Source organism: Capsella rubella, unplaced genomic scaffold, assembly GCF_000375325.1.
Source record: "Capsella rubella cultivar Monte Gargano unplaced genomic scaffold, Caprub1_0 scaffold_30, whole genome shotgun sequence".
Lineage (NCBI taxonomy): Eukaryota > Viridiplantae > Streptophyta > Magnoliopsida > Brassicales > Brassicaceae > Capsella > Capsella rubella.
This window is the reverse complement of record NW_006238896.1, coordinates 1-14,480: the sequence shown is the minus strand read 5'-3', so window position 1 is coordinate 14,480 and position 14,480 is coordinate 1. Positions and strand designations below refer to the sequence as shown.

General features: G+C 34.5%; 1 long non-coding RNA gene and 2 pseudogenes across 1 annotated transcript; all 3 read right to left on the bottom strand.

The window, feature by feature from the left end:
- Window positions 1-723: 723 nt before the first annotated feature.
- LOC111828660 lies at window positions 724-2,168 on the bottom strand. Its single transcript, XR_002832470.1, has 3 exons — window positions 2,077-2,168; window positions 1,918-2,000; window positions 724-845 (listed from the first exon to the last, which is right to left on the bottom strand). It is a non-coding gene; the product is annotated as an uncharacterized LOC111828660 (long non-coding RNA).
- Window positions 2,169-5,965: 3,797 nt separating this feature from the next.
- On the bottom strand, window positions 5,966-7,153 carry LOC111828639 (annotated as a pseudogene).
- A 774-nt stretch (window positions 7,154-7,927) lies between these two features.
- On the bottom strand, window positions 7,928-9,913 carry LOC17874418 (annotated as a pseudogene).
- Between the last annotated feature and the right edge of the window lie 4,567 nt (window positions 9,914-14,480).

Sequence of the window (14,480 nt, the reverse complement as noted above, 5' to 3'; positions counted from 1 at the left end):
TACTTGAACGTTCTTCCTTCAACACCATGGAGACGCCTCACACCATTCTACGCATGCGTCTCTTCGTCCTTCTCTATAGATTACTCGAAAAGAACTACTCTTGTCTTACTTCCTCACTCCATTTCCGAACTACTTATATATTGTCTTTCTCGACATAAGCAGACTTCTCGTACTTTCATCTTGTTTTGCAATAACTACTTCATCATATGAGTTCTCCACCACAAACTCTTAGCCCTCCACAACCGTCCTTCTGTCATCCCTCCAATCGATATCTGCACCAACATCCAAAGGGTAAAACCTAACCCATCCTATCCTATCCCATTTACCTATAGCACATAGACGCACCGATTTCCTAAAGTTGCCCTTGCGACTCATTTTGACTCGATAAAACATTTTGAAAACTTGTGTCCCATGAGCATAAATTAACCATGCTCTGATACCACTCTTGTAACACCCCGAACCACCCTAGAACTAAAGACGAAACAAGAGTGTCACGTGCGATGCCCGTAGACGATCCGACCGAGGTTACTAAAACGAATTCAGTACCTTAGTCAGTCAAACCGCGGGTATCGTTCCTCTTGAACAAGGCCTAAGGCTTTTCAACCCGTACCATGTCCGCGAGTCGTGTTAGTCCGGACAAGACTAATATCGAGTAGAACATAAGGCATTTTAGAAAATACCACTTTTATTGATAAAACGTTGAAAACATTTACATTGGATTGGGATCCCAGAGCATAAGGCCCAAATCGAGTCAATAACATCAAATCTATTTTTACAAAGGCAACAAACTCTACACCGGTTTCTAGCATCCGCGCTTTCCCCATAAGTCTCCCAACTAAGGTTTCCTGTAAGACAAAAGGTAGAATCATAAGTAATCTAAGATTACTCAGTGAGTCCGGGTTTTCTAACAATCAACCATCCCAATACCCAACAACAATCAACACACAAAGCACACAATCATAGTTTAAACAAGCAATCGTACTCAGTATAGAGTATTCACAACGGAAGCTAAATAACACAATCAATATGGCATAAAAGCCATCACATAAATAACTACCAAACCTTAAGGACTTTACTACCAATGCGGCAATGATTTTCCCCAAGGCAATGTCTCTGACTCTTAGCCACGAAGGCTAGAAGGATCACATCCCTTCCCTAAACCGTGAATAAAGGGACTATTTCCCTTACGGCAAATTTACTACTTCGTCAAGTAGTGCCCGGTGGTAGCGAGCCAGTCCGAACCATTGGGAAATCATGAACTCGCTATACATTAGTCATAGGAATGACTAACACCACTACTTCATACGAGCCTAGTGTAATTGTTACTACTCGCAATAATACTACTAACATACAAGTCAATCAAACGACAGCAAGATTAACTAACAAAAATCAATCAAACAATCAAACAACAATGCATAGTAATAATCAATAGAATAACCAACACACAATAAATAACGCATGCTTATCATGCCAATAATTACCAATTATTGATCATTGAATAAACAAGCAGTATATCGGCTATACCAACATTTAGCCTGACCTCATAAAATTGCATAAGCAACTTCACGGCAATATAAAGACTATGCCTGCAGCCTAACGGCTAGATCGGCAGCTTAACAGTTATACGAACAACACAACGGCTATACAATAGTTTAAGGATTTTGTCGATAGCATAACAATTATACGAACAGTATAACGGCTATAATAATGACTATCACAACCTCAATCAATAGATCAACCAAAATAAATCAAGAAGAAAGGAAGATCTAGAACAAACAATCGAGTCGATCTTACGTCGAAACGTAGATCTAACTTTTATGCATAATTTACACTATGTATAAACATGAAACCTCAATCATAAACTAATACATCAAATAAAACCTAGACATGTGCTACTACACATGCTTCGGTACTCACCTTTGCCTTATTGTCGAGAGAACGACATTCTACCCTTGACCGCCTATTGATCTCGATCTGACTAGCTTTCTCCAACGATGGATCTAAGCTTTGGATCGAACCAAGAACTTAGAAAAATATTCTAGAAAGAATAAAAGACTAAAGGCAGACCTTACTTACCGGATACCCGACCATGACTCTCGACTCGACCAACTTCTATCCGACCAGCTTCTCGAAACTAACTAACTAACTAAGGTGTGATTTTTTGTTTTTGTGTGGAGAACTAATGAATGGATTTCGTGGCTTTATATAGGGGAAAGGAAGCTTGGATAAGATCTATCCAAAATCTTATCTTTATGTGGGATAAGATCTATCCAAAATCTTATCTTTATCCTATCCACACTTAAGCTTGCGCATACTTACGCATAACCAACGCCTTTCTCATACGGTCGTGTGGCACAATGTGGTAAGCGTAAGCATCTTCACAACACAGCAGCTTCCAAGCACCTCACTTGGTCCATCGACCATTCATTCTGTTCGCTCGCGGTATACGTTCGTACTGAATGACCACTATACGTTGAGAATGATCTTTACCTGTACTACTATACGCTGAGAATGATCTTTACCTGTACTAACTTGACAAACCTTTTGAATCCCCCAAATAAATGACTAAGTCATCTAACCACTCTATAAACCTTGTTGTCTTCGTATTCGATCCCATTCGATCACCGCTTGTTGTCTCGGCCTAAAACTACTCCTTCTCAATAAACTAGTTTTCTCCTCGACAAAATTGATCTTTCCCTTGACCAAATTGCCCATAAATAATCCTCTTATTAATTGTTTGACCTTGTCCTTAGATCAAACTAACACCAATTCTCTCCATAGCCTTACTGCCCATTGCCACTAATAGCCGCTCTTGTTTTGTCGACACTTGACTATAGCCGATAACAGCTTAACTCACTAATGGTTTGATATAAAATCAATTCAACCATTTTTCTTCGATAAGTTTTTCAAATAAGACTTGGTTTATCGATGGCTCCATTAAATATTTCTTTCCAAAAAATTTTCTATGTCTCGGCCGCGACCGTCCGTCCGTATACTAGGTCACCATCAGGGGTATTACATCGACCATTCCATCCAGCTCATCGGATTGTTGCTTCCGCTCATAGTTCTGCTTCTCGTATAGGAGACACATCTTCTCCATATGTTTGTTCAAATTGATCATAGATTGTTGCCTTGTCCACATGACTATGGTCCTGAGAATCGAAGACCTCATATACCAATGAGACCGTAATGTCAGTTAATCGATAAATCCCATCCAACACAAGGTAAAGGTAAATCCATTCTAGAAGATGACTACAAAGGAAGAAGAGATTTCTCAAAGAGGTTGGATTTAGATGGTGATAATAAATTATGAACACGATAGAGAGAAATAGATAACGAAGAAGATTATTGTTTATTTGTTGATTTCCCTAAATGGCAAAATCGCCTTACAAGTACAGTACAGTGATTGTACCAACTACTTAACCAACATAAATTGTACCATAACCGAAATAAAGGCATAAATAACTAAACCAAGTGATTAAACCGAATAGTAGGCTTATAAAGCTTAGTCCTGTTACACAAACTATTTCATAAACTCCCACACTTAACGTAACACACCAGATTAAATCATTCAATCATTGGGACGGCAGGTAGGTTCCCGCAGCTGCAGATCTCGATCATGAACCCGTTCGGGTCATGAAAGAAGACCTGCTCCACTTGGATCCCGCCGTATTTAATAATTGTCTTCAGAAAGGAGATATCCATTTTCTCAAGGTTCTTCTCCATTAGTACCATATTGCTACACTGCACTTATACAAGGATGGTTTGTTATCAATATTGGGAACATGAAATATTTTTCCATTGCTACCTCACAAAACTTTAACAATTAATTACCTGGAACGAGATATGGTGATCCTTTGAATCAATCATAGTTTTCGTGAGCACTTTATCAGGTTCTTGGGAATAAAATAGGTGTATTCCGATTCTGAAACCTGACAACCTGAACCTAGAAACTCATTTATAACTTTCTGTAATCGGGTCACATCCAGTCGCTCAGTAAACTTGAAAAAATCAGACATTTATATAATAATGATAATAAAAAGAGACTGTACCAAGCGCCTTCAAAAGTTAATGATTTCGATCTTCGAATGGGGATACATCCTTAAACGTTCTTGTAAAACCTCATTGATTCTTTAACGGACACACAATGGAGAGACACATGGTTTAAAGAAACTATGTGAAGAGGGTTTCAATTTGGTCCCTTCTTCTTACCGCGAACACATTGTACACTTGAAGCTATCCCGCCTTGAATGGCATCTTTCATGTTTACCCATGAACCGAGAATGTTTATCGTAATTTTGTTGCTGATTCTATTGCAGTGTGCTATATGAAAAGATTTTACTTGGTGTATATATAGGCACTCAAGACAGAAGGTGCTACAGACAAAATTAATGATTTACGTAATCTAGTTTGGAGACCCAAACGTGCATTAGTTATTATCCTGGTTGATAATTATCGGGGTGTTGACGTTGGAATTAACAAGCTTGTTTTGGAGGATCTCAATATTACGCGGATAAATATACATACATTAGATACCTCTCCCTATAGGGCAGCTAAATAACTTCTCATACATAAAACTTTCGGATATTTCAGGTGACTATGAGCTGTTTCTCATATTTTTTTATTCCCTTTGATTATTGTCTTCCTCTTTATTAGATGGTTGCCCATGCAATACGTAGATAGTATGTATTTTTATTTGTTTATATATTTATATTATTTTGTGACTATGATAAAATCATCTGTATATATTAATTATTTGATTATTTGATACATTGAGTATACATTAAAATCTATATAAATATAAATTGTAGTGTGATTTTTCATATATGACATCAAATTAGTCATTTTTTGGTTTGTTGAAATGTTAAATAGATATTATCATAAAATAAGCAAAACATATGTAAAATATGAACAAAACATAAGTAAAATATTTTTACGTATGCGTTTTTATAACACATAAAAATAGACTCTCAGATATATATCATACCATTTATTTTTTATTGTCACATTAGTATTTTTTTAATTAGTTCATTAAAAATATCCTTTCATATAAAGATTTAATACAAGTTCTCAACTTTCATGTGTTTTTCATTTTACTTTCAAACATTTAATACATTATGTGTTTTTCATTTTACTTTCAAAGATTTAATACAAGTTCTTAACTTTCATGTGTTTTTCATTTAAAAATATGAAATAAGAAGAATTAATAATATACAAAATATCATGGATTTTTAAAATAGGAAATGTAAACACATTTTCAAACAAAATAGATAACCTAATTAACTAAAATAATATGTGGCCTTACAATTTTTTCCTATTTTGAGGTTTTGGGCAAATGTTTTTGTCAATACACATGAGGCACGGCACCGCCGGAATGGTTTCAAGCATTTTAGAAAGATGGCGATCCAAATACACTTGGGTCTTGAGAAAAAGAAAGGGGTTGTGATTGGGCTGCGTAAGATGGTGTATATATAGGGTACGGTGTAAAAGTTCATAAGGCATTTGGGCTTGTGTTTGTGGTTGATTTTGTAAAGAGTTTTGTTGGGCTTTAAGGGTTTAAGGCATTTGGGCCATAAGGGGAGAGTTTATGGAGACAGTAGTAGCCAATTGGAGGAGTTCTTGATGGATGGAGGACATCTTTTTAGTTATTTCCTTTATAGAAAGTTCCAAAATGGTTACCTTTTTCTCCATCTGGCTCAAGAAATTGTTTTGAGTTGCAGCATTTACTGATTGCCAGTTCAAAGTTACTTCGGCCGCATTCACTTGCTTCACTATTCCATCAGGGTTCTTAATGTGGGGATTCTTGATTTTCCACGAGTGTTTGACACTGTCTTCTTCAAACTCCTTTGATGGAAATGGTGACTAGGATGGAGGGCCAAACATGTAACTCAGTGGTAGTTCTTCCCTGTCCAGGGTTGCTGGGATCGAGCTATTCAAATACAAAACATAGTAATCAAATTTTCCACTAGTTGGCTCTCCAAGAATCATCTTCCGGATATTTTCTTCCTCTTCTCCGCCTCGGGACTTCTTCTTCATCAGAATCATCTTCCGGACATTTTTGACAGTCACAAATATCAAAGAATTTGAGACCAGAGTCATCCAGGAATGCGTAGACTGGATTTCCAAGTGAGTCAAAAGATGAGATTGGAACGCCTGGCAGACATGAATCTATCTCCATGAACTGTTTTTCACATGCAGGAGTGATCATGTTAATCTCAATGCAAAAAGCCGTCGGTCTTGATTTTTCTTCTTGTGCTTTGAACGCGATCTCTAAAGCTCCATCTTTTCGTCTATGGATAGAGGAGTCCACTGATTGTATTAGTGTAATTCTTTCATGGAGTTTTTTTCGTAATTGTTTACCCATGATTCTGGAAGTAGAGTCACTAATTCGCTTCTTGGGATTTTCCTTGGAATGTGGATGCATGACGAGCTATGTTGTGACTCAAGTTAAATGAGTAAAGCATCTTTAGTGTCTCTAGGGAGACTTAAATCCATAGCATGATTCTGGATTCTATATGACATTTGATGATGCAATGTTGCTGCATATGTGTTTCCGATTTTTGGAGCGCCGGTAATCTAAAGTTGGATCTGCATGTTTCGACAGATTTGTGGGTCTTTTAGTGCCACGTTAAAGTTTGGGAAAAGAGTCACAAAGATGTGTCAGCATTTAATGTTGTATGGATGGTTGCAATGCAAACATATTGGACCAATACTCTTTGTATCTGATGTCAAGGAGAGCGACCCTTGCCGCTACCGGTAAGCCTTTTGTTCTATTAAGAGTTAATGCTAGGCGTATTGCTCCATATTGAAGATGTATATAGCCAAGACTTCGCCAATGATGTATCATTCCTTCGTTAAGACAGAGAGGAACCATTTGCTCTGCTTCTGTTGCAGGGACCAGAAACTTTTCTAGAGGAGAGGCTAGAACGAGTTCTTTTGTAATATGTTTGTTAGGCACAAACACTTGACTGATAACTTTAGGGAAAGTAGAATTCGGCTTTGAGAAGGCTTTGTAAGGATTAAGCAAAGGAAGTTGGGTAATAGGAACTTTACTCTCATCACTCCTGTACTCTATTTCATATAAATAAGCTACTTTCTTAGAGGTGGATTTTCGAAAAGAAGGTGTTTTGGACAAAGTTGACGTGTTTTCCATAATATATAAAGAAACCAGAAACCAAGACATAATGCTATAAACTTCTTCTCAGTCTTCAAAGTAGTAACAATCCATAAGTTGTTTTCATGGGACTATTAAGCGCTAAGAACATAAAGAAAATGATCATGAGGTACTAGCTACGCAAACCGAGACAAAAACCTCTCATCAAAATAAGCCTCAAGGTACTTCGAGCATTATAACCTCAGAGATCTTTTCTTCAAATCTTTTATTCAAACTTAGCAAGATTTCTGATGTGGAGGATCCATAAAAAATGGCAACCACATAGCATACTCTCTATGTAAAGCATATAATAGAAAACAACGTTATGGCATACTACCTCTTAGATATCGAAGAGTCAAAGCTTAGACTGCCATAGTAGGCACAACCACGTAGGAGGTTTAATGTGATCGAAATATAGGAAACAAATATATGAAAGAGATTAAGAGTTTGCAGAAGATAATATATATATATATATATATAAGAGAAAGCTTTTATTATACAAGAACACACTCAAGAGAATACAATGGACTCTTAGAACTCTTAGGATTTTAAACACTCAAGCTTATCATGAACAAGCCTCACCAAGCTTGGTATTTATAGTACATGACTTAAGAAATATTACATAGCATATTACTTTCTTCACACTTATTACACATACTTTACTTCACACCATAATTCACATCAATACTTTACTTCACACCATACTTTATATCAATATTTACATGATACTTCACTTCATGTCTTTATTTATTTCACATCAATACTTCCTTTCATTTATCTTCCACCGTCAACCTCATCAAAACCTTCCCTGTACTGAGGAGCAAGTTCACCGTCCTTGAAGATGTAATTCTGAGCAGGGAAGTCCTCTCCCTTGAAGTACCTCTCCAACATGTCTTTCCAAATGACCAAGTGATATGCATATTAAAGAAAGCTATAGATAACACAACATATTTTGATTTGTTTATATGTTAATGTTAAAAAGGAAAAAATAACATTACCTGAGCGTCAATAGTGGTGCCGGAGATGTGAGGGGTCATGGCTTGGTTAGGCATGTAACGCCATGGGTGGTCCTTAGGAGCTGGTTGTGGGTCCCACACATCTCCGTTGTACCCTCCAATGTGTCCATTCTCCATAGCCTCCACCACCGCTTGGCTCTCCATGATGGCTCCTCTTGCGTTGTTCACTATCAAAACACCTTTCTTCATTTTCCATATCAGCTCTCTCTTGAACAATCCTTTGTATGATAAACAAAAACTTAATTGTCAAATATCAGACAACAAGTCTTGTTAGTGTTCATCTCTATTGTTTGTGAAATTAGCGACGTACCGTGTCTTCTCCGTGAGTGGCATGTTGATGACTACAATGTCGCACTGAGAGAGCATTTCATGCATATCCTCAACGTACTTAGCTCCAATCTCTTTCTCCATCTCAGGTGCCATTTGAAGCCGGTCATGGTACAGCAGGTTACACCCGAATGGTTTCAAGCGTTGTAGCAAAAGCTTTCTGATTCTTCCAGCTCCTACAGTTCCTATGGTCTTCCTTTCCACATCATAAGCTCTGTACGAAATGCTGGCGACGTCCCACTCGCCATTGACGACCTAGTACAAAGTTTCTCAAGAGGATAAGGATTCTTATGAGCTCATCTTCTGCTACTGAGACCACGTTGCTTCCCATGACTTTCAGCCACAGTCAGGCATACAGCTGCAGCTGCCTGGAGATCAATGTGATCCAAGCCAATACCAGTAGTGAGAAGAAGCTTCATGTTCTTCGCTTTCTTGATTCTTTCAGCATTCACATAAGCCGGGTGGAAAGGAGTGGATATTAGGACATGAAGATCCAAATAATTTTCTCAAGTTCTGTCATTTATAAGTAAAAGATCAAAAGAACCATATATTTGCATTTATAGTTTATGCAAATATGCAATATATAAAAACAGAACCAGGATTTTTGAATGAGTGAATACTTACTGCAGTTAGGGCCTTCTTTGTCATCAGTGACAATGTACTGATGTCCTTGTGATTCAAGCCAGTCGCGGATTCCTAATGCATTCTCAACGCAGCCAAGGAAGTTAGGGTTCTTGGTAGCGTATTCGTTGGCCTTGTAAAAAACTCCAACAATATTTTTGCTATCACTAGAAGATGAATGTTTCATAAAGCTAGTTAAGGAAGCTATCTAAAATAGAAAGAGCCCAACGATTATAGGCCCGTTAAGAAGCACAATAAGAGAACAAACTCAAACATCATGCCGTTTAATAATTCTAGAAAGAGCCCGATGTCTTTGGGTTCCATAATGGAAAATTTAGCTGGCCTAATCAGAAACGACAGTCGTCCTTTCTTAATTTAAGTCACACGTTTTAGTCATGCACATATATGATCATATCACATCAAAACTGAGCTCTACAAAATCAACATTGTATGCACTCAATTTTACGGCCAAAGATCTAAAAACCTCATTCATCACGCACGGAATCAGAAGAACCATATAACCCACCAAAAGAAACGAAAAAAGCATCTATATACATGTGATTCACCACAACACAAAAACTCGGAGAAAATTGCAAAATCACGTTCGATAAAGCACTGGTTGGTTTCTCCAAAAAATCACTTGATAACCGGATTAGAACCTAAATCGTGAAAGAAAGAAAGAGAAAAAAAAGAAGAAGAAAGAGAGAGAGAAAATACTATTTACATTAAAGTGACGTCGTGCGAAGTAACCCGAAGAAGGAGGGGTAGAATAAGCTCTGGCTTGTCGCATCGCCATAGTTGAGAGGAGAGGAGATTAAAAAAAATCAATTTGGTTACTAGGATCGATTTGGACAGTCACTGCAAATGATTATAGAATTTGAACAGTAAGTTTTTCATCAAACCTTTAAACAAATAGTCATTTTAAAAGCTTTTTAAAACGAATGAGTTTTGTTTTTATCTGTATGTAATGAGTTTTGTTTTCATTTATTTAGGTTCAAAATACTAATGGAGAAGGTGTTCTCAAGTTATCTTTGATTCAGAAATTCCAAAACATACAAGATTAGGCAAAAGTAAGCTTATTTTAACTAATCTCATTATAATTGTTATGAAGTTTAAATTGATCTGTCAAATAATATTAAGTTAGTGCTTTGCCAGGCACTCACAAATGAAGATACTACCAAGAGCAATTGATTCTGAAATCGAAATTCTCAAATCCAGGACATACAAACAATCAAGAAGTGGTAAGTATCTCTTTTTTTTTTGGACGGGAGTGGTAAGTAGCTATTTATATTGCATCTAATACATTTAAAAATCATACTCTACTTATGTTTATAATAAATCATGTCAACATTTCATAATTGTTTAGGACTCTCACAATATCCAGAGACACACTGCAAATGATTATAGAATATGAACTGTAAGTTCTTCATCAAACCTTTAAACAAGTTTTTAAAACGAATGAGTATTTTGTTTTTAGGCCATGAATGTTTTGTAGTTTTTAAATGGGTTTTAACTTTTAGTTTTTGGTTTTTGGTTTTTTTTTTTAGTTTTTGATTTTTTCTGTAGATTTTAGTTTTTGAACAATTTTGAAAAAATAAAAATAAAAAAATAAATAAAAAAGAACCACATTATATTTTGTAGAAAACCATAAAAAATTGGTTTTTGGATTTTATGAAGGAAGTAATAAAATCTCCTAAAATCTGATTTTCCTAAATTTTAGGAAATCTATTTTGCTAAAATCATGATTGGCTCATTTTTTTGGTTTTTCAGAATCAAAAACTAAAAACTAGTCTAAAATCTGCATGCCATTCAAGGCCTTAATCTGCATGTAATGAGTTCTGTTTCATAGGTTCAAAATTACTAATGGAGAAGGTGTTGTCAATTGAAGAAAAAAAAAGTGTTCTTAAGTTATCTTTGATTCAGAAATTCCAAAAGTTACCATTTTAGGAAAAAGTAAGCATATTCTAACTTATCTTATTATAAATGTTATGAAGCTTAAATTGATCTATCAATTTATATTAAGTTAGTGTTTTGCTTGATGAAGATACTATCAAGAGCAATTGATCATTCTGTAATCCAAATTCTCAAATCCAGGATCTACAAACAATCCACAAGTAGTATCTAATACATTTAAAAATCATACTCTAATGATGGTTATAATAAATCATGTTAAGAAGAATCTAGTTATTTTATCAACATTTTATAATTGTTTACGACTGTCACAATATCCATTTTCACTTATCCTAATTCTAACATTTTGTTTTACTTTGTTATAGCAATGTAAATGGGTAAACTTTATTGTTCAGATAGATTTTTTGGGTTTACACACGTCTCCTATCCTACAACGGTTAGCTAAATTGTTTAATGTTATTAATAAAACTAGAGTCGGACCCGCGCTACAGCGCGGGAGAAAAATTTCGACTTATTTTTTTTTTTATTAACGAAAACATTTTTCTAATGTGAAATTTTTTTAGTTGTGTTGATAATTTTTCATGATAAATAAATATTATTTATTAAATAGTTGCAATTGGGAATGGGGATAATTATTCTGTTTTATTTAATCCATATAGTTTAAATTTTGGTGGGTACATAACTAATATTGGTTTTAATAATAAGTGTTCACTAAAAGTGAATAATTTTCCATATAATTTGAAATCATATATATGTAAGATTTGGTATTACATAGTATTTAGTTGTAAAACTTAAGAGGTGTGTATTATATTCTGACCCGTTGCAAAATTATCAATGATTTTAATATATGTTCTGACCCGTTGCAAACTTATCAGTTAATATTTATAATTTTTGAATTTTTTAATATTAATAATATTTTATACATTTTAAAATTTAACTATTATGATATTTTGAAGCTCTTAAAAAAATAATTTCCTCAAACTTAGAACCGGTTTATACCAAATAAAACTTTTAAATTTGGATGCATGATAAATCAAGTTTACTGTTCATCGTAGTTCGAAGCATGTTGGTCTTATTTAAAATGATCTGAACTATTGCCAAAAACTTTTAGCCGATGTGGGACGTTGTACATGCACTTTATTTTTGTTAATTGAGTAATATATGTCCGCTTTGAAAATTTTAAATTGCAACATATGTAAAAAAAATGTTAAATTTTTATTATACATTTGTATTATATATTTTAATATAATAAATTAAAAATAAGATCAAGTTAAGATGAAAGGAGAATAACAAATTTTTTTAATTAGTTAGAGTAATATTAGGAAACCCGAATTTGGATTTGGAAATAATATAATCTGCAGGGGAAGTATATGATTTATATCCAAACCCAATTAAATATCCGATTTTAAGGTATCCAATTAAAAATTTCAGGCTAATTTCTTTACAAAACCCGACCCAAGAAGCTTGTGTGTTTCTCTTTTACTATAGTAGGGATATTGCCAAAATGTCGCAAAAAATGAGTAATTAGTTGGTTTACAAAAAAAAAAAAGAGTAATTAGTTATTTCTAAGATATTATGAATATTTATTTACTTAAATTTTATGTCGATTAGAATATATTGTTTTGTAATTGTAGGAAATACCATTAAATAACCATATTATTCGATTGCTCAATCTAAACAGTGATTGGGCACAATTTGCGTTGGATTGATTACGCTTTACCCTTTTTGAGACCTATTAGATAATAGTATCTATTCTAGGCTGGATACACGATGGTAATTTTCTCTGGGCTTTACCCTTTTTGAGACCTATTAGATAACAATTAAAGGTTGCCAAAATGACTCGCAATAAAGGCCCAACACAAAAACGCTGGAATTAATAAAAAGATCCATTGATGAAGTCGGGTTATTTTCCTGTTTTTCACCCGACCCGGAAGTGCACTTGTACTTCTATTTTATTATAGTAGGGATTGTCACAGTAATAAGCAACTGTGGGGCACTCAAAACACTATGTTACCAACTCACCTTATGGAACGACAATAGCAATTCCATTCTTGATAAACTCAATGTGCTTATGAGCTACTGCAATCAGAAGAGAAAAAAACATATTACACATGTTTTTAGTTGTAGAAATGGTTTTCCTATCTAACTCTAATTAACATACAAGCTAAAAGAGAAATTAACATTTTCACAACAAAACTCTATAATATGAATAAGTAACCTTCTATATTTTGCTAATCAAAGAGGAATCGACTTGTGACTATTGACTATGGAATTAGTAAAAAGTAACTACAGAGAATGAATGGCTGAATGTAGCTTTGTGACTTCCCATTGAGCTCGATATGATACTATGTTTTTTTTTGTATCCAGCGAATCAAAGAGAATCTAAACAAATGGATGCAAGAAGAAAAAATGACCAAATAAAGACAAGGATAGATATATATTCAGATTTGAAAGTAGATCGCATATTCATTTGTAAATTGGTAAAAAAAATAAGTAAAATCAAAATCACTTTGAAGTAGAGAACGGAAATCAATAGATGAAATAAAATCTTTCAAGTATAGCATCATATTCTTGCATGTCATGGATTCGATTCAAAATAGCCAAACCAAATTTTTTATTTCGAACTGAAGCTATAAAGATCCATAGATAAACAAACAGATGTTCTATCTACACAAACAATCTAGCCGAAACTGTTAGTGATCAGATCCAGTTTCGTTAATAACCAGAATTAATAAGAAATATCCCGAGAAACACAATAAAGAAAAAAAAAAAAAAAAAACCTAAACTGAAAATGTAAAATCCGAGACTTCCATTAATCTTACAAAGTCCAAACATAACATAAACAATCTCAGCTCCTCAACTCAAACTATATATCTGATGAAACAAGAAACAGGTGTAAGTACTAAGTACCATACTTTGGATTATCCATAAATATATTAGTGTCTCATGATTTTATGATTTTATACTTATGATTTTATGATTTTATACATATACAAATCCATACGTATCTCTATCAACCTTCACATAATTTTCCATATATTCAAATTTTGAATCTTTGCCCAGCTATAATCTACCGTAGACCCCAAAACCACTCTGTTATCATAAACAACTCAAATATTCATATAAATAACTCTAAGTCCAAACAATCATAAACCCATATAAAGTTATAGAAAGAGTTCGGACTTCAGACCAAATAATCATAAACCCAGACAGAGTTATAGACAGATTTCAGACCTAATGAAACTAAAACTTAAAACATTATAAATTACCTGCGAAATTTTGGACTGCATCGAAGCTGCAAGAGAGACACTCAGACTGAGTTTGGACGAGACCAGCTTGATCGGAGTTTTGCCGGAAACGCAACTTAGTCGAAGAAAAAAATAAGAGGAACTAGGGATAGTCTAGTTGGGGAAAACAAGTATATATAGTTCGGTTTAATTCGGTTATCCAAC